At 41.3% G+C, this 19,860-nt stretch overlaps 1 pseudogene; it reads right to left on the bottom strand.

Moving 5' to 3' along the window:
- Positions 1–9,187: 9,187 nt before the first annotated feature.
- On the bottom strand, positions 9,188–9,829 carry LOC124511912 (60S ribosomal protein L10a-like; annotated as a pseudogene).
- Positions 9,830–19,860: the final 10,031 nt, after the last annotated feature.

The raw sequence follows: 19,860 nt of genomic DNA, 5'->3' as shown, positions 1-19,860 counted from the left end.
TCAGCGTATTCTTGACCCTTGAAGAGAAAGAGCCTTACCTTTATTCATAACCCGAGGTATTTTCTAAAAGGATTGAAGGGACCTACCCAAGGCAGAACATGTTTTTAAAGTGATAAAGTTGATCTAAGAAAGACCAAAGTGGATGGATGCTGGAAAGAAATTGACCTAAGAGGAATGAAATTGATATATCAGTAACAGCAGTCAGCAGATGCTATGGTTCAGCAGATTTAGGTCTGAGCTTCCCAGTAGCCAAGATGAGGAGGGCAGTGGGATGCTAAAGAGCTCTTCTTTTCTGAAAGGAGAAGCATGGACTGCAAGCAGCATAACTAACGGCAGAGGCCTGGGCTCCAGTACCAGGTGAACGGTGGCTCACGTTGACCTCTTCATATACAAACTTTGTGATCTGGGCAAGCTGTTTAACCTCCCTGCGTCCCAGGATTCTTTTTTATTGAAAAAGAGCACAACCACAGTTTTATTGGAAATCGTTTTAGACCTGCAAGGAGTTGTAGGAATAGTACAGACAGCTCTCTTGCACTCTTTCCCCGGCCTCCTCCAATGATAACATATTAGATTCAATAGATTCGATTAGGTTCAGTTCTCAATGTCAGGAAATGGACATTGATGCAACACTATTAACCAAATTACAGGCCATATTCAGATTTTACCAGTCCCAGGTTTGGATTTTTTAAAATACGTATGAATAGTGATAATAATTAATGATAATAATAATAATAATGTAGTTATAGGGTTTTGGTAAAAACTACATGGCATAATACCTGTGACTCACTTAACTGGCCACATCATATGCACCCAATCAATGGTAGCTACCACCTTTCATTACTATATATGGGTTAATGAGAAGAAGGTCATTAGCCACAGTAGCTTCGTAACATTTCTTAGACACTAAATGTGTCTAATCTTTGTTTATCAACGTAGCCTTCAGTGGAAAGAGCTACATTTGCTCAAGTATGACAAGGCTTCGACCATAAAGAGGGTCCGTTTAAGAATGTGGAAATGCAGACTGGCACATTTAATCAGGGTTCTGGTGATAAGACGGAAAGAATCGAAGGATCTTCATTTCTGTTTCAGACAGTGCGTTTATTTTCTGCTTCCCCAGCCACCCAGAAAGTAAGAGCTCCTTTCTCATCCCTCAGATATAAAAAGAACAAAATGCCTAATTATAGATAGTGCTTTTCTAAGATCTGAGCCAATGCTGCAGAGGAACCGGGTATGAGTTCGCAGTTTTATTGTTGCCTCTTGTGTGCGTTTGAACATTTCTGCAGACGCTTGTGCTATTCTATTCAATTCCATTTGACATAGCTAAGCTCTTATTATACATGCGCATTTCATGGTGCTTGCTAGGCACTTCAGGAAGCACAGGATTGAAAAAGAGATGACTTTTACCCCCAAGGAGCTTATAATCTAGTGAGGATGTGATGGACACACACTTTAATATTATTTATCATTGAATTTCTGTATTGCTAGCTATTTTATTCAACTATTGAGTAATACTGTATCAGGCTCAGTAAACAGACTATAAAGGAATGTCTGCTTTAGAAGGTGTTGCCCTGAAGCTCCTAATCGTTTTGGGGGGAAAAGGAAAACGTTACTTATTCATTTATTAAGTATTGAGAGCATACTATGTAATTTTCTACGTGTTAAGGGTCTAGCAATGAACAAGGAAAATGGAGTGTGTCTCCCCATAGAGGAGGAATATGGAAAATTGGGTACACCAAGACCTGAGCACAATGTCATATGTGATATGATCATGATGCTTCATGCAATGTTGGTACACAATACTTACGTGCAGATAGGCAGAAGTACCAATGAGCATGCTTAGAGGGTCAAAGACAAAAGGTGGGTCTTAGGCAGTGAGTTTCCCAGAAGAAGGTGATATTTAACTTGGTTTTATAGGTGAAATCCTTTGGACAGATGGAGAAGGGATGGCCATTTCCTGAGAAACACGATGAACAAAAGCCCTTCTGAGAAGGGTCTTATTTGGGACAATGTGAAAACGGGTTAGAAAAATGGTGAATGCAATGATGGGGGCTAAAGAGCATCCATTATCATTCTCGTTATCACCGTTATTATTCTAATAGGAATTATTGCTATTCATTGCTTATTATTCCTAATATTAAAATATGCAGTAATAGTAAACATTTATTAAAAGTTTACTATGTGCCAAGGCCTGTGATAAATATTTCATCTTCATTGTCTCATTATTGTCCACATTTCATTTTATAGTCAAAGAAATTGAGGGTCAGAGAAGTGAAGTAACTTGCCTGAGGTCACATAATTAACGGACAGAGTCAGGACATGAACCCATGCCTGTCTGGAATGGGTCAAAGACCATTCTGCGTTATATGAAAATGTTTTTTTGATCATTTGCTGTTGAATTTGTTTCCCCAAATCATTCTCTATGAGATCCCAGAGGAACTGGCAAATGCTAACAAAATTTTATGGCACAGTGAAAGAGTACAGTGGCGATTAGTTAGATAACTTTAGTATCATCATCAGTGGTAATGATGTCATTTCATATCTATGCCATTATCATGCCCAGTGGCAGTGGTGGTGATGGTGGTAATGGGACATGTCATGGAGGGTTAAATGGTATCTGGTAGAGGAGATAGGTTGTACTGAGTTTCTCATTTTCTTACTTGGCTCCTTTTGTGAGGAGGGTAATGCTTGGCTATGGTGGAAAAGCACAGTACTTCCCACTGATACACTGTGGTCCTGGAGCAGGTTTTTCTGTGCCAAGCAAATGGTTCTTGTACATGGCTGAGGTTGTCAAATGATAAGGCATGGCAGATGCCTTTAAGGGTGCCATGCTTTCTGGGCATAGATCCAAAGTCATAATGCTAAAGGGAAGTGTCTGATTAGAGCCCAGGGGTAAGAATAGCAAGACTGTGGCTTTCATCACACTGCACCCATGACCTAGTTAATACCACTTAGCCCATGGCCACCGTTATAGCCATGACCTTGGCACTTTGTCATGTATACCTGTGCTACTGTCCATAAAGGGCGCTGATCAAGAGAATAACTGATTCAGCACACTCACAACACCTGAATTCTGTTCCAAGATAACATGTGCAAAGCTGCAAGCCCAATGCCTCAATTGACATGGCACAAATTCACTCAATAAATTGAGTTTCTTTTCCTTTTCCAACACTCACCCTGCCCGACTCTCCCTGGCTCTGGTGCTTACTTCTTTTGTGCTATTAAACAACTCATTTCCCCCTCTGAACCCTCTATCATCTCTAGATAAAGGTCGGTCAGGGAGGCAAATTGTGTTAATTTCACATGGCAGCTTGGATCTGTTTTTAAGGAGCATTGAATACAGGAGACTTTTAGAGCTATATCCAGGCTCAAAAGGAAAGAGTTCCATGATTGACTGGTGATGTCTGCCATGGTTGTAGGAAAAGAGAGTGTGTGTATGTATGCATATGCTACGTATTGACCTTGTTGGCTTCTAACTTTCTACCATGTTTAATGTTCTCTGATTATGTCTCAACAACTCATGTAGGATGAGTTGTATGTCTCAACAACTCTACTGGGGAGTGGATCGGTGGAATCATCTTTACCTTTAAGAGTAGCATGTTGGTGTATCAACCTAAACAATGTAAGAAAAATGCAAGGCTTGGCAGCTGTAGGAGGGAGGTGGCCAGGCTCTCACAGTCATTACAAATCCTTTTCTCCTGGGATTCTGTGCTTCTTGCCAGCTGGGAGGACCACACAGACAGTCTACCTTTTAGCTGTGCTGTGGAAAAGCAAAAGAGTGAAGATCTGGTCCTCTGCATGATGTGGGTGGTGAGATGCCCCCACCATGGTTAACAGTGGTGAACAGCCTGGGAGGCACAGGAAAGGTGGGTGAAGGGTGACCTTTATAAAGCTCTGACTCACTCCTGCCTTTGACTCGAAGCCTGGGCAATACAGCCTTGCCTGACTCATTACTATTTAAAGCTGCAGCCTCTTCTTTTCTCTTCGTTATTTTCAGTTCACATTTTCCATGATGTTTTCCTGTTTGGAATGAGCAAAACTTTCTCTTCTCCCCTGGGCTTTTTTGGGGTTCCCAGTTCTTCCCAGGTATGCTATGTGTGTGGCAGGGGGTAGGGAAGACAGGGGTTATAGACTTCTGAGCAAGTCAACCAACTTTTTCATTCTTCTCCATGCCATGTTCCATTATCTGAGGGTCAACGTTTGGACTCATAAAGACCTTCTTAGAGTATTATAGGTAGTAACCATTTTATGTTACTTTGCTGATATGACATTAACATATATATGTTATATATATGTTGCAGATTTTCCTGAAAGAGTATTGATCTTGTGATTTTGTAGATTGCATCTTGGGTACCATCAGCTTAATACAACAGACAAATAACTCAATAGAGTTATTTAAAGAAGAGGGAATCCAAATGGCCAATAAGCATATGAAAAGATGCTTGACCTCATTACTAATCAGCAACATTTCTAATTAAAGATATAATGCAAACATTTCAAGTGTATTATCACCCAGTCCTGGTGATGTGCCAAGGGAAAGGGGGCACTCACATTCAAAACTCCTTTCCTCTACATCCAAGTCCATTTTCACTTTGCTTCAGTCAGCATCCATCCTGTTGGGGTTTATCTAGTGGGTCATTCGTTTCTAGGGGGTTGGGAGTATTACCAATTTGGTGCTTCTGGCATCTTTCATTCATTTTTATCATTGGAAAGGCAGCAGCAGGAACCTTTGGATTCTCCTATTACTTTCCCTCACTTACATTATGTGGCAGACACCCTCTTCATAGCAAAGATTGATCATGTTAGCCAACACTTACTTTTGAGGAACATGGAGTGGCCAATAGGAAGTCTCAGCTTCATACTGAATGATTGTGGCCTTTGTGGAGGAAGACATCCTAAATCAGCAAAGTCCAGAATTATGGAAATAAAAAGGAAATACTTATTTAGACGGTTTATTATTAGTTGTGATAGTCAGAGGAGCCGCTGACTCTCCCATTTGTGTTTCCTGCTCCCTTAGATTCTGGCTACAAGAGGAATGAATCCACTCTAGGAGGAATATTGGTGTCTTATTTGCTCAGAGCATATATTACAGGCTATTGGACTGTTATTCGATCTCTCAAAACGTTGTCTCCAGTAGTGTTGTCATTCTATCATTTTGTAAGACCAACTATTTATGGATGAGGAGGTACATGGAAACATAAGTAAACCCCATGAACATTAGATACTTACTTCCTGATTTCTTCTGCTATACAATGAAGAGATGGTGTTGTATGTGATACCATGATCTTGAACAAAGTATTTAGTGAGTCCGTGCCTGGTGGGACTGTGGCAAACGAGGAATACACATCCATGCAGAGAATGAGTATCTATTCCAGTAAGGACAAATTCTGTCCCTTCATGTTCAATGTAATCAGTTGCTACCAGATAGCAATTTGGTCCTCAGACAGTGATGCAGAATGCAAGCAAGACTCTGGTGTGCTGAGCAATATGATAGCCAGAATTAATTTTGTTATTAAACCTGTGTATCACTCTTTCTTTGCCACCATGACCGTATCGTCCATGAACCTAATCACTAGAGTGTTTAGAAAGAGGTTGACAGATATCCACAGGGGTATAATTTGCAACATGATTATTGAGAACTTCCTATGCAATGACTACCTTTTCTGAGCACTCACATGGGTCCAACTACTCTTTCTTGACTCTCTCTCTCTTTTTAATGAGGCTCCACACCATAATGGAGCCCAATGCAGGGCTTGAACTCATGACCCTGAGACGAAGACCTGAGCAGAGATCAAGAGTCGGATGCTTAACTGACTGAGCCACCCAGATGCCCGCAACTATGCCCTTATGCTGGGCCCATTTAGAGTTGCTCATCCTTCATTCAAACCTTGTTACCAATCATCTAATCTTATTCTTCCAAACGCCTGGACCTTGCATCACAAGACTAATTGCTTAAAATCCTACATATTGGAAAATTCTCCCTTTCTCCATTGTCCTCCAAGGCCATTCTTGAGTGAAATTGAAATGGCATAGCATTCCATTTCTCACTGGCACCATAAATCAGGCTTGATTTTCCTCCTCAGTCAACTGATCATATGAACTCTCAGAAGTTTGGGACACCAATATGGCAGGAGTAACTATGCTGGAAGTATGGGCCTCTGGTAAATAAGTTATATCTTAAAGATTTGTTCAAACCTATTTCTGTTTATATCATATCCGTTTGATGATGGACTGATGCAGGGCTTGCCTGAATTTATGGCTCCGTGGATTAGACAACTCCCATTTCATGATGTCAGTGTTCATGGATTCGTGGCATTCGGGTATGTTGAGAAAGAGCTGTTTTTTAAATTTTTTTAATTTATTTTTTATTTTTTAATTATTTTCCTCCCATTTTTTTAAGAAAGAGAGAAGGAGAGAAAGAGTGAGGGGGATAGGGAGAGAGAGAATCTAAACAGATTCCATGCCCAGCATGGAGCCCAACATGGGACTCTATCTCACAGTTCTCAGATCATGGCCGGAGCCAAAATCACGAGTCAGATGCTTAACTGACTGAGCCAACGGTCACCTCATAGAAAGAGCTGTTTTTAAAAAAGAGAAAGGAACATGACTTTCCTACCAATCTCTGAAGGTTTGCAACTATGATTCTCCTAACACTTCTTTCTGCAAGCTTCATTTAGCAACTTGATCAATTACAAATCAAACATCATTGGATCTGAGGTATCTCAAAAGCCAAATGGCTGAGTTGGGCCAGCTGGAGAACCTTCTCTTGCTCTGGACTCCTTTTAAATTGTCAGCCTTATGGTCACTTAATCATCACTTCTGGTATTTTCTGCTAATCGGGATAGAGAAAAATGCATTAGACAGATCAGTATCTGCATGCGAGGTGCCAGAGGCTGTATTGATTTGCTTCACTAAGAAGACTACATCTGGAATACTAACTGCAATTGAGGTCAAACCTAATTAAGCTTAGAATAAGCCACTATAATTCTCCAGGATCCATCCATCTTCTGCACAGATTACATAGGCAAACAAAATGGGATTGTGATAGTGTTGATTTTCCAAGTCTTGGTAGCATTAATCTTTGTATTCTTACAGGAACTATTATTGTCTTTGGTTTACTATTTGTATATGGAGGAAAGCTCCAGGAGCTTCCCTTTGACTGAACTCAGGAACTAGGGAAAGAACTAACATGGGTTCATATATCCATTGAACCACTGTTAGGTGGTCCAGGCCTAAACTCTGCTATCAGCTCCCCTTCAGCCTTGGTCCACAATTGTGTTACGAGGTCCCAGGAATTAATGATAACTCAGAATAATGCAGTCTAATGATGCCATAAAGGTCTATATATCTCCTGTTTCCTACTGCACAGTTACAATGGCACAGGACCACTGTTTCCTTTGGGGAAGACCAGGAAGGATATTTGAAACACACACTATTATTGCAAGCTCTTTGCTTGGGGGTTGCTAAGGTTGTCCCTTTTTTCAGGGAATTCTGGCTCAATTCTGAGATCAAGTTCTCAGAATTGGATCAGATGATGATCCTTTGTCATGCTGATGGAAGTCAAGTTTCTATTCACCCGTTTGAGTTTTTCAAGACTTGGGCCAAGTTGGACTTTAGTTAGCTGTCTTAAAGACCACAGGGTAGAGACCCTTATGGGATCAAACCATTCTGACTGTCTTTTCAACCATGTGGCCTAGCATGCTCGCTTTGCCTCTGGTGTTTGTGCCAGCCTATCAACACCACTCAGATCAGAAAGCCCTTCTCAGTGGCAGCGTCTTGCATTTTCACTTCTAGCTTAGAGTACAGCCACTACAGTGATTTTCAAAGATTCTGTCATCCCTCTCATCAAAGTATTTCTCAATGCTTTGGTAAGGGAGTGTTTTTTGAACACTCTCAAAGGTGGGTGAGTGGATGAATTACAACAAATTTACTCCAGCATTCTTTGCTCCTTACCTTTTTTTTCTCCTTACATTGTATTAAGGAATTACATGACTATTGACTTTATTTACAAAGTCAGTAGGCCACCACTGAGTCAAGAGTTCTGTCAGCCATTTAGAACCACTCCCAGATGCCTGAGTGAGCCCATTTATTTCATTTATTATTTTTAAAAATTTATTTATTTATTTATTTATTTATTTATTTATTTATTTATTTCTGGTGAAAACCTTGCATTCTTCTTCATGGTTCAAGCTTGTTTCGAGAAAGTGCAACATTTTAATTTATGGTTTGGAATAGACTTTCAGCTGTATTAAACGATGGAGAGATGAATTGGTTACCTTACCAAAGTTAAATCAAGAAGATTCAAGTCAAAAGGTTAAATCACAGGTATTTCCTACCGCACCAAAAACCAGCTTTTCAGTACTTGGTGCCAGAGGCAAGAACTCCAACAGGGAAGTGCCTCAGGTCAGGAAGTGAGCAGAGCCTACCTGCAGAGCAAAAGGCCTAGAAGTTTCCACAACCTGGTTTTACCCATTTGGTAAGCTCCCTTAGAAAATAGGGACAATGGATTACAATATCGTACGTGTCTTTGACTTGTGTTTTCCTAAACATCTCACACAGTAAATTACTACCCTGAACTTAGTATATTCAATGTGGGGGTCAGATAGGCAAACACTAGTTCAATTTCTCAGGATTGTGGGCCACTCCCATCTGAAGAATCTAGGAACCCAATCTCCATCTGGAATATTCCTTGTGATCCCTACAGACCAAGAGCCCAAACTCACAACCTAGAGGGATAAAACCAAACAAAAAGCATACGGAAAGAATCCATGGCATAAAGGGAAGCAACTTCAAGGCACAGGTTAGGCACGCTGCCAAGGGCTGAGTAAATGTCTTCAATGTGAAGATCTTACCCCTCTTTCCACTAGTAAGCAGTGGGAACAATTGAAGCTGGAATCCTAGTCCATATCTGTCCCTCTCAGGGTTACCAGAAAAACTTCAGTCCTGGTTAACAACCCTACTGTTACATGTTATAAGTATCCAAGAGATCTAAATAAGACTGTGCGGTTTTGAAGATAGAAGGCACTTTCTGGTTTGCAGTGTGGAGAAAATGATTATCCATCACTGAGCGCCAGAAACTGCAGTCATCAGCACAGTGCTATGGCATGCAATGTCAGCTCACAAAACACCTCTCTCTCCCTAGTCAGAGGCAGACAAATAGTGGTAGCACTAGGGTTTATTAAGTTGTGGCTTAGTACAGGAACTGGGGCTTGCCCATGGTGCTGCTCTTGATGTATAAAGCCTGGACATTCCACCAATTCTTCTTGAGCAATGACACCAGGAAATTGACAGCTAAGTAGATGTTGTACACAAGCTCATCATCTGTCATCTTCACATGGCCAACGGCCACTGCCAGACACAGCAACTTCTTCATCTGGAATTTGATCATGGACTTCACTTCATCCACTTTGGCCACCATGTCCTCATTGTGGGTCAGCAAGGAAGGGACCTTGCCAGGCCTGGGCCCAGGATTTGTGGGAGCTCCTTAATCAGAGATCCTGAAGCCAGAAGGGCATCATACTTCTTGGCCAGCTTCTTAACTAATTTTTTTTGATTCTTGTTGAGTTTCTTCAGTCTCCATGTGGGGAACATCCACAGGCTTGGCTTCATCACGGTGCTGCTGGTCCCCCAAAACACAGATGGTGAACTTGGGGTGGGGAGTGGACTTAAGCCTGACAGTGCTCCAGAAGCATTTGTCCTTCTGAGCATCATTGTTCTTCAAGATGATCTGAAACTCCACCATCTCCAAAAACTTTAGGCACGTGCACTGGTTCCCATGAAGGACTTTCTTCACCACCTCATACCGGGTGTCATGGGAGACTTTGCTGCTCATGGTGCCACATGCCATAATAACTGGAAAAGAGAGTTGTGAACCCATTCTGGTAAATAAACTCATATCACTAAATTCAGCTGCAAAATCTCTTAGTTCTTTGAGTGTGCCCCCTCTTTTATCAGTTATTCTGTAACTGATGCCCCAAGGGCTTGTTGATGCCCCTGACTCTAGTTGTAGGCTTGGAGCCTCTGAGAAGTAGTATATTCAGGCAGGGGAATAATTGGTATTTCTGTGATGATATCTACCTTAGATGATGTCTTTCTTGGTTGTTCTACTGGACAGGACCAGCGTCATCAGATAGAGAAAGAGGGGCTCCTTCCACTGGCAATAAATTTCTGTTGGCAGATTTGGGAGGTTAGATGTCCTCAGAATCATTCAAATTCTCTCAAATGTAACCATTTCTATTCTCAACATCTTATTCTTTCCAAATCAGTGCTCTAACTTGTACACAAGAGATCCAATCAGGTTGTTTATTCCATCTATGTTGAATTTTGGGCATCCCACAGAATTGGACTCGGCATCTAATTTTTGTAGCCACTGTCTTTCAAGTTAGTTATAGAAACTGACTCCCTGGCTATGTCTTGAGTAGAGAATTTAAATCCTCAACTTGTCATTTTATTTTTTAAACTTGTCAATATAGTTGGAAGTAGCCAATTATTTTGGTTATCTATTGCTGTGTAACAAACCACTTCAAAACTTAGTGACTTAAAATAATAACCCAATCATTATCTCTCACAGTTTTGTGGATTGACTGTATTTAGTGGTGACTGCTAAGATGACAAACATCAGAGGGACAACAGAACCTGGGACATTCAAGACAGATAACCAAAATGGCTGGTAGTTGATGCTGGATGTTGGTTGGAAATTTGGGTGGGGTTATCAGCTAAGGGTACCTTGGTTCTACTCCCCAGTAGTCTGTCTCACGGCTGCTTGGGCTTCCCCACAGCATGGCAGCTAAATCCCAAAAGGGAGTATTCTAAGTGATAAAAGCAGATACTGCAGATCTAAAGCCCTGCCTCTGAAGTTAGTTACAAGGATTAATTTTGTCTTTCTCTACTCACTGAATCAAATAATAGGGATGGCCTATGTTCAAGGGAAAGGGAAGGAACAGATGGATGAGTGACAAAAAAATCTGTGACCATCTTTAATCCACCATACCGATCCACTTCCCATATAGCAGCAGCCACTTGGTCCTCCAATGCCTACACGAGTTCCACCTTCTAATGCTAACTAAATCTGCACTGATTTCAAACTATAATCAATCTCACATTCCCATCTTCTTGAAGATTGATTGCCTATAATCACTTACTGTATTACTTAGGATCCTTAATTGCAGACCAAATAATGCACTCTAACTAGTTTAAGCAGAAAAGGATTTATTATAGGCCATTAAGTCACTTACAAGAATGTCTAGGAGGGCCAGAGAAACAAAATTGAATGCTATGCAAGTAGGAGCAAATAAGCCATCGGATACTTCCAGTGGGAACCTTGATGCTGCTAACACTTGCCACTCGGGATCTAGGGGTCAGAGGGTAGACCTAGAACCACTCCACAGAAGAATGAAACACCACTGCCAGTGAGTTTGCTGAAGGACGTTACAGCTGTGGTCTCATGGATCTCACTTCTGCTTTCCAACTGAGCATGTGTGGAACTCTGGCTGCAAAGATATCTTGGAAATATGATCTTGTTTTCCAGCTTCTAGATCAAGGTTCCTAACTTTGACATTATTGACATTTTAGGCCAGATGCTTTGTTGGGGGAGAGAAAACATCCTGTATATTGTAAGATGTTTAGCAACATCCCTGGCCTTTATCCACTAGATGCCAATAGCACTGGCCAGCACCTCTTCACTCTCCTTCAGGTTGTGATAGTCGATAACATTTCTTGTTACTGCCAAATGTCCCCCTGGGGAGTGGCTGAATCACCCTCTGCTGAGAATACCACTCTTGGGATCATAAAGGCATGATAGAGAGAAGTAAAAATGGGACTAAGTACTGCCACAAACAGATTAGTGGCAGGGTAGTTTAGGAGAAAAAGAAATTCCACGATATCTCGAGGATCAGTGTTACAAATAAAAATATCATTTGAGATATACTCATACCTATTACCAAAGTGGCTTGAAAAGATCCAACCAGGCTGTGGTGAATGAGACAGTCAGTGGTAAATCCCAGGCCATTTTTTTCCCGATGATGTTGACAATTAGAGTTTGGAATAAGAAAAGCTCTTTGAATGTGGCCGCCTTCAGATAAAACTCACTTTACAGCTCCCTTGTTCGAGGTTCTGGCAATCTGGCAGAATGGTTCTTATTGTGCCGGCGAGGGCAAGGTGCTATTAATCTGTCTGCATTTCTCACTACACAACCAGCTTAAAAACCCTAACACGACTCCAGAAGCGCAATATTAATACCAGTGTCATCTGACACTTTTTCACGTTCTGTTCTTCACAACTTTTATTCCTCGAATCCAAGTTCTACTGTGTTTATTTTTAAAAAGTGACAAGGGGGAAACTGGGAAAGTAGAGGGGGAAGGGAAGAGTCTCTACATTACTGTGGATAAGGAGTTTTTATTCTGTGCAGCTATAAGGATGTCAGTCTCATGGGAAATTGCTTTTGATACAGAATCCCTGGAGAGACAGATGTGGAAGAGACAGTACTGCTATGTTGTGGGGACAGCAGATGGTGAGGGTACAGTTGGTCAGCCAGCTCTAATCTTTACATTAAAACAAGTATTGTGATGGGATAGAAAATTGAGTTAGCAGGTTTTAATCTGCTAATTCCTGATACATTGGTTGGTGCTGGTATATTTATTAAGCACTTACCATGAGCTCAGTCCTATGAAAGATAAAAGGAAAGGAGAAGACATTGGCTTGCCATGAACAACCATTGTCAGTTATTCATCACTGTTTCCATTTAGCGAGAACTCACAACATGCCAAACATTGGTTGAACTACTTTACGTGCATTACTTCATTAAATGTTTGAAATAACCCTGTAGGGGATATACTTTTATTATTTCCATTTTACTTAGTAAAAATGTTGTGATCAAAGTCTCATAATTGAGCTACATTTTGAAATCAGGTATAGGTACCTAACCACTGTGTTTACTGTATAGGGAAGACACAAGAGGCTTAAACTCTCCTTAAATCGTTAGGTAGCAGTCTCCATAGTTTCCAGGTCTACTCCCACCAACCTCAAGTCCAGCACAAAGAGAGAGGCTCTCTTAATAACCCTATATTTCCCAATTGTCCCCACAAAGTCCCAACACTTAGTTATCTCGGATTGATTTCAGCCTTTTCTTGAACAGAGCACTGGTGGGGAGGGATCAAATTACAGTATTTGACCAAGTCCAATGGCGAACTGGATCTCCGCCCCAAAATCTAGCAACCTTGAGGCTCAATAAGGCAATGTAAGTTGGAGCCAGTCTGTGCTCCACTTTCCCTGCTTCTGGAGGTCAGGGGGTTTAACGGAGAGCTGAGCTTTCCCCTCCAACCTCACGGCAAGGAGACTGAATGAGGCAGTGTGAAGCAGGGCTACTCAACACTCTGCTTTCTCCACCTGTCTTCTGAGCTGCCACCCTCCCCGCCCCCCACTGGCATCAACCGGTAGAATGAGGTGGTGAGGGGCGGAGCTAACTGACACTTTACTCCCGCCCTTCATGAGTTGGGACCAGTAGGGAGCTGAACTTCTACCCCTTCCGGGAAATGCTATGTCAGCCCCCTGCGTTGTAGCCCTCACCCCCCATCGCATCAGTAGGGAGCTGAACTTACACTCCCACTTTGAGATAATAAGTTGGATTGAGTCGGTGCACCACTTTTTCAAGAAAGATGTTAATGGGCTAAGGATGGGACTGAAGGCCTACCACATCTGTCTGCAACAAGGTGGTGTGATGGGAGTCTTGGCTCCACTTTTTAGAGGCGATGTCAGTGAAGTTCAGCAGGAAATGGAGCCGATACACCCAGCCTTCACATGACTTCAAAATAGGAGGACTTCCTGCTTAAAAAATGAACATTCAATAGAATCCAGAGCCTCATACTATATCCAAAATGTGCAGGATACAATAAAAAAATCACTCCTCATACCAAGAAACAAGAACATCGCAAGTTGAATGAGAAAAGACCATCAAAGATGCTAACACCAAGGTTAATCAGAATGGTCTGGCAAGGATATTCAAGCAGCTGTGTTAAAAATGCTTCAGCAAGTGATTATGAATTCTTTTGAAACAAAGGAAAAAGTACAAACTCTCAGCAAGGGAGAAAAGTTATAAAAAGAACAAAGTGGACATTATAAACTTAAAAATAAAGTAACTGAAGTTAAAAATTCACTGAATGAGGGGCACCTGGGTGGCTCAGTCGGTTAAGCTTCCGACTTGGGCTTAGGTCATGATCTCGTGGTCCATGGGTTCCAGCCCCACTTTGGGCTCTGTGCTGACAGTTCAGAGCCTGGAGCCTGCTTCGGATTCTGTGTCTCCCTCTCTCTCTCTCTGACCCTCCCCGGCTCTCTCTCACACACATTCTCTCTCTTTCTCTCAAAAATAAATAAACATTTAACAAAATTTTTAAAAAATTAACTGGATGAGTTCAATGCTGGAGCAGAAATGAGAGAGGATTGAACCAGTAGACTTGGGGATATACCAATACGGTTTGCCCAACTTAAATAACAGAGAATAATGTCTCTTCATGTCTTCTCCCCTTTTTTTAAACTGGATTATTTGGTTTCTAGGTGTTGAATTTTAGAAGTTCTTTATATATTTTGGGTAGTAACCCTTTACCAGATATGTCATTTGCGAGCATCTTCTCCCATTCCGTAGGTTGCCTTTTAGTTTTGTCAATTGTTTCTTTCACTGTGCAGAAGCTTTTTATCTTGCTGATGTCCCAATAGTTTATTTTTGCTTTTGTTTCTCTTGCCTCAGGAGACATATCTAGTAAGAAGTTGCCACAGCCAATGTCAAAGAGGATACTGCCTGTGTTTTCCTCTAGGATTTTGATGGTTGCCTGTCTCACATTTAGGTCTTTCATCTATTTTGAGTTTATTTTTGTGTCTGGTGTAAGAAAGTGGTCCAGATTCATTCTTTTGCATACTGCTATCCAGTTTTCCCAACACCATTTGTTGAAGAGGCTGTCTTTTTCTATTAGATATTCTTTCCTGCTTTGTGAAAGAGTAGTTGACCATGTAGCTGTGGGTTCATTTCTCAGTTTTCTGTTCTCTTCCATTAATCTATGTGTCTCTTTTTGTGCCAGTACCATACTGTCTCGATCACTACAGCTTTGTAACGAACAACAGAGCGAAAATAGACTGAAAGAAAAGTGAGCAAAGTCTCAGAAACCTGTAGTACAATAACAAAAGAGCTGACATCTATGTTATTGGCATCCCAGAAGGAGAGCAAAGAGAAAGAAGTATTGAAATGTTTGAAGGAAAATATCTGAAAACTTTAGAAATTTGGCCAAAATCATAAACCTATTCAAGAAACTGAGCTAACTCCACGCAGGATAAATAAACAAGGCCACACAAAGACACATCATAAATGAACTTCTGAATACTACGCATAAAAAAAAAAAATCTTGAAAGAAGCCACAAAGAAATGAGGCTTTACTTACAGACAAACATTGGATGATAATGGATTTCTCCATCTGAGACCAGAGAGGCCAAAGAACAGTGGCACTACGTTTTTCTTTTTAAGATTTTATTATTACTATTATTATTTTAAATGTTTATTTTCTTTTTCTTTTTACAAAATATTTATTTATTTATTTTTAATTTTTTTAAATGTTTATTTATTTTTGAGACAGAGAGAGACAGAGCGTGAGCAAGGTAGGGGCAGAGAGAGAGGGAGACACAGAATCTGAAACAGGCTCCAGGTTCTGAGCTGTCAGCACAGAGCCCGATGTGGGGTTGGAACCCATGAACTGTGAGATCCTGACCTGAGCCGAAGTTGGGAGCTTAAGTGACTGAGCCACCCGGGTGCCTCAAAAATGTTTCTTTATTTTTGAGAGAGAGAGAGAGAGAGAGAGAGAGAGCAAGGGGCAGAGAAAGAGGGAGACACAGAATACAAAGCAGGCTCCAGGCTCTGAGCTGTTAGCACAGAGCCCGACATAGGGCTTGAACCCACAAACCGTGAGATCATGACCTAAGCTGAAGTCAGACACTTAACCCACTGAGCCACTCAGATGCCCCGGATATTTATTTATTTTTGAGAGAGAGAGAGAGGGAGGGGCAGAGAGAGAGGGAGAGAGAGAATCTGAAGAGGGCTCTGTACTGAGAGCGGACTGCCCAATGCGGGGCCTGAACTCAAAAACTATGAGATGGTAACCTGAGTTGAAATTGGATGCTTAATTGACTGAATCACCCAGGCGCCCCAGCGCTACAGTTTTCAACTATTAAAATAAAATAACTCTCGACCACAAATTCTAAATCCAGTAAGCTCCATGGACTTAGAAGGAAAGAGAGTTATACACAAATTTCTGTTAACAGTAAAAGGGTGTATGGCTACCTGGGAGACCAAATGAACACGTCACCTCAAATATAACGGATAATTACAGCCATTTTCCACTTCAACTAAAATATTTTTGCTTCTCTTACTTTTGTGATCATGACTCTTTCTCCATTCTTTTAGAAAGAATATTGGGTGCCTTCCACTGTTGACAAGTCTTAAAACATTTACATTCTGCTTTCTCTTCCCAGTGTGTAAAATTATCTTTGCTCCTACTAAGGAGTAGCTCTGACCCAGGCCAAGTAGACAAGACTGTATTAGGAATGAATGTCTCTTTGTGGCACCATATAAGGCATTTTGGGGATGAAATCCTTGACCTGTCTTTGCTCTGACCACCAGGGATTACTTTTAACAAACCACATTTCTCTGAAAAAGAGGTTGGATTGAATTGGGTCAAATAGTCATAACGCTGACACCAAACTCTTACCAAGATTAGACTTCTGCCATTCAGTGGGACTAGGTATTTGGTTATGGAACACACACACAAAAGTTGGCTTATTCGATCCCCCTCGTGCAAGTACTTTAACAGATGGGCCTACCAGAAGGAAGACAGAGCCTCAGCAAACAGAAGTGAGGAAGAAGCTGAGAAGCACTGACCAGCAGGAAAGACCAGAAGCTCTGCCATTTCAGCTTAGATTAAAGGCTCCATCAATGCCTGGATTCTCTTCCTGGAAGTTTTTAAGCACCTTTAGCCATTCTAAATTTGATTTAGCAACCTTAATCTCACTGAATATTCCTTCTATTCCTTAAATAGATTGGCCCATGTACGATTATACCCGTTTCTTAGATGAGAAAATCACTGTACAACTTTTACACGGTTCAGGTCACTGGTATCTCGATCTGAAAGCTATTTCAGTATTCTACCTGCTGTCCCATAGACCTTTGCTATAGACTTGAATCTCCATGTGACTTAAACAATTCCCTCCATTCTGGTCCCTCGCTGACAAGTAGGCTCCAAATAGACTTTGCCACTCAGTGATGAGGAGGTAATTCTGTCATGACTAAATGGATCTTGCAAAGAATCATTGAGGAGAGGCCCTTTTCACTTGGGAAACCACAGCTTGAAGGCTCAAAGCTGTGAAAGATAAATTAACCTTCCCTCGGACTCTGTCCAACCTGCCAAGCAAACTGGAAGTAATTATTTTATGTGGAATGCTTATTGCCATTACAGTGGCAGGGACTTGATTTCACCATTTAGCAGACCCATCTGTTCCTTTGTTGGCAGGCACTCTGATCGCATGTCACCTGGGGCCCTGGCACTCTTGGGTCTTGATTGCAGGGCATGTCCGAGGCGAAGATGTGGGATAGAGAGAGAGAGTGAAAAGACCTGGCTTCCACCCTCAGTCTAGCTGGGGAGATGGGAATAAGTGTGAAATGATAAATACCCTTGGAGACTTGCTATTACCAAAAGAGTTGATCAGAGAGTTCATATTTCAAAAATTAGCACTAATGCACTGTGGTCACAGCCCAGGTTCTACCACTAGGGCTAAAGCTGTGATCTTGGGCAAGTTACATAACCTCCTGTGTGCCTCGATTTTCTCAATTACGAATGGGTATAACAGCGCTTACCTCACTGAGCATTGAATGAAAGAGGTGTAAAGTGCTTAGCACATAATAAATATTTGGTAAATGTTAGCTTTTATGATATTGCTCAGAGGAGAGAGAAAGCCTTGGAGTTGATCCAAAAGGGCTTTCTTTGGATTGGAAACAGTGTTTTGTCTTTTCTGCTCCGCTCCCACCCTATTTCACAGCAGTGTCTGTCTCACTGATCACACTTGGCTGGTCTAAGCATGGTCACGAATGACAAAGGAGCCAATACGCCTTCTTCTCCAGAAAATGTAGAACTAGAAAAGTCTTCACCCCCTTGGCGGCTGAGACAGTAAGAAATAAAACTTGGGAGATGGTAGCCAAGTTTCCTGCTATGTGGGATGAGACACACTTTGAGTCCCAGCTAAGTATTAAAACAAGACGAATTCAGGGTTTAGTAACATCAGTAGTCTCCAGCTTCTAACATATTGACAGTATTTCTCCTTGATAGGGAGGTTTCTGCAGTCCTTGTGCCTTAATTACCTTTCTGATTGACCCAATCTAATTTTTCAGACTAGATAATTACCTCTCATTTCCTTATGGGGAGAAGTTGCCAGAGATTTTTATTTAGAGCAGGAGCCATTTGGTGTCAGGTACCACATGGCTGCAAGAAATGATGGGCACCTATGAACCATCACTTAAGTTCTTGCTGGGATGGTGTTGTTGTCATGATGAGGAATACACATTACAAAAACAGCCTTACATCTTCATACGCAACAAACCAGTTGTGACAAATGGCCTGCCACTGTGCTCCTGGAACTCTGATTTCTGACAGAGACCCCAAAGAGAAGGAAATGGATCTACCATTGTTCTGATTTTATGTGCCAGGTAGCCTGGCCGTTGTAGCCAGTCAGCCTTGGCTTTGACACTGTTTCTCTCTCTACCTCATAATAGCGTGGGCAGGATTAGCTGGTGGAAGGCATCGGTAGAGGTCCTGGCACAGGATAAATGCTTGACAAATGACAGGAATTAGTGTTATTTTTAGTGATAGCTCTCCCGAATTTGCTAATTCTGTCCTTTTAGCTAGATCACAAATCTTCTTAAGCAGGGATGATAACACGTTGGCATCTTCTGAAGTCTTGGATTATTGATCCTGTATCATTCACTTTATTTCTTCATTTTTTGGTGTGCTTTTTAAAAATGCGTGTGTGTTTGTGTGTGTGTGTATAGTTTGACAACACATTCATACAATCATGTGACTACCACCACAACTGGAATTCTGTCACCCTCCCTTCCCCCCAGAAGCCCCTTTGCAATGATACTTTGCAGTCACATCCTCCCCCGACCCTTGGCAGCCACTGATCTGTTTTCCATCCCTATACTTCTGCCTTTTTCAGAATGTCCTATCAATGGAACCATATAAGTATAATGTTTCTGAGATTAATGGGTTTATTTCTGTACTCTTCTGTCTATTCCATTTATCTGTATGCCTGTCCTTATGCCAGTACAGAGTCATGATGATTCCTGTAGCTTTGTAGCAAGTTTTGAAATCAGGAAATGTGAGTCCTCCAGTTTGTCTTTTCTGAATCCCTTGCATTTTTATATAAATTTTAGGCTCAGCGTGTCAATTTCTGCAAAGAAATGATCTGAGATTTTGACAGGGATTGTGCTGAATCTGTAGATCAATTTGGGAGTGCTGACATCTTAAAAAAATTACATCTACCACTCTGTGATTATGGAATGTCTTTCCACTTACTTAGATCTTCTTTAATTCCTTTCAACAATATTTTATAGTTTTCAGTGTATGAGTCTCGCATTTCTTTTGTTAAATTTATTTGTGAGCACTTTACTCTCATTGATGCTATTATAAATGGAATTGTCTTCTTTTTTTAAATTTTTTTAATGTTTATTAATTTTTGAGAGACAGAGCATGAGCAGGGGAGGGACAGTGAGAGAGAGAGACAGAGACAGAGAGAGACAGAGACAGACAGACAGAATCCAAAGCAGGCTCCAGGCTCCGA

Source organism: Lynx rufus, unplaced genomic scaffold (genome assembly GCF_022079265.1).
Source record: "Lynx rufus isolate CCGP_SWC_20201006 ecotype Redwood Valley unplaced genomic scaffold, mLynRuf1.p SCAF_16, whole genome shotgun sequence".
NCBI classification, from domain to species: Eukaryota; Metazoa; Chordata; class Mammalia; order Carnivora; family Felidae; genus Lynx; species Lynx rufus.
Note: the sequence above shows the minus strand (reverse complement) of the source record. Positions and strands in the feature narration are given on the sequence as shown.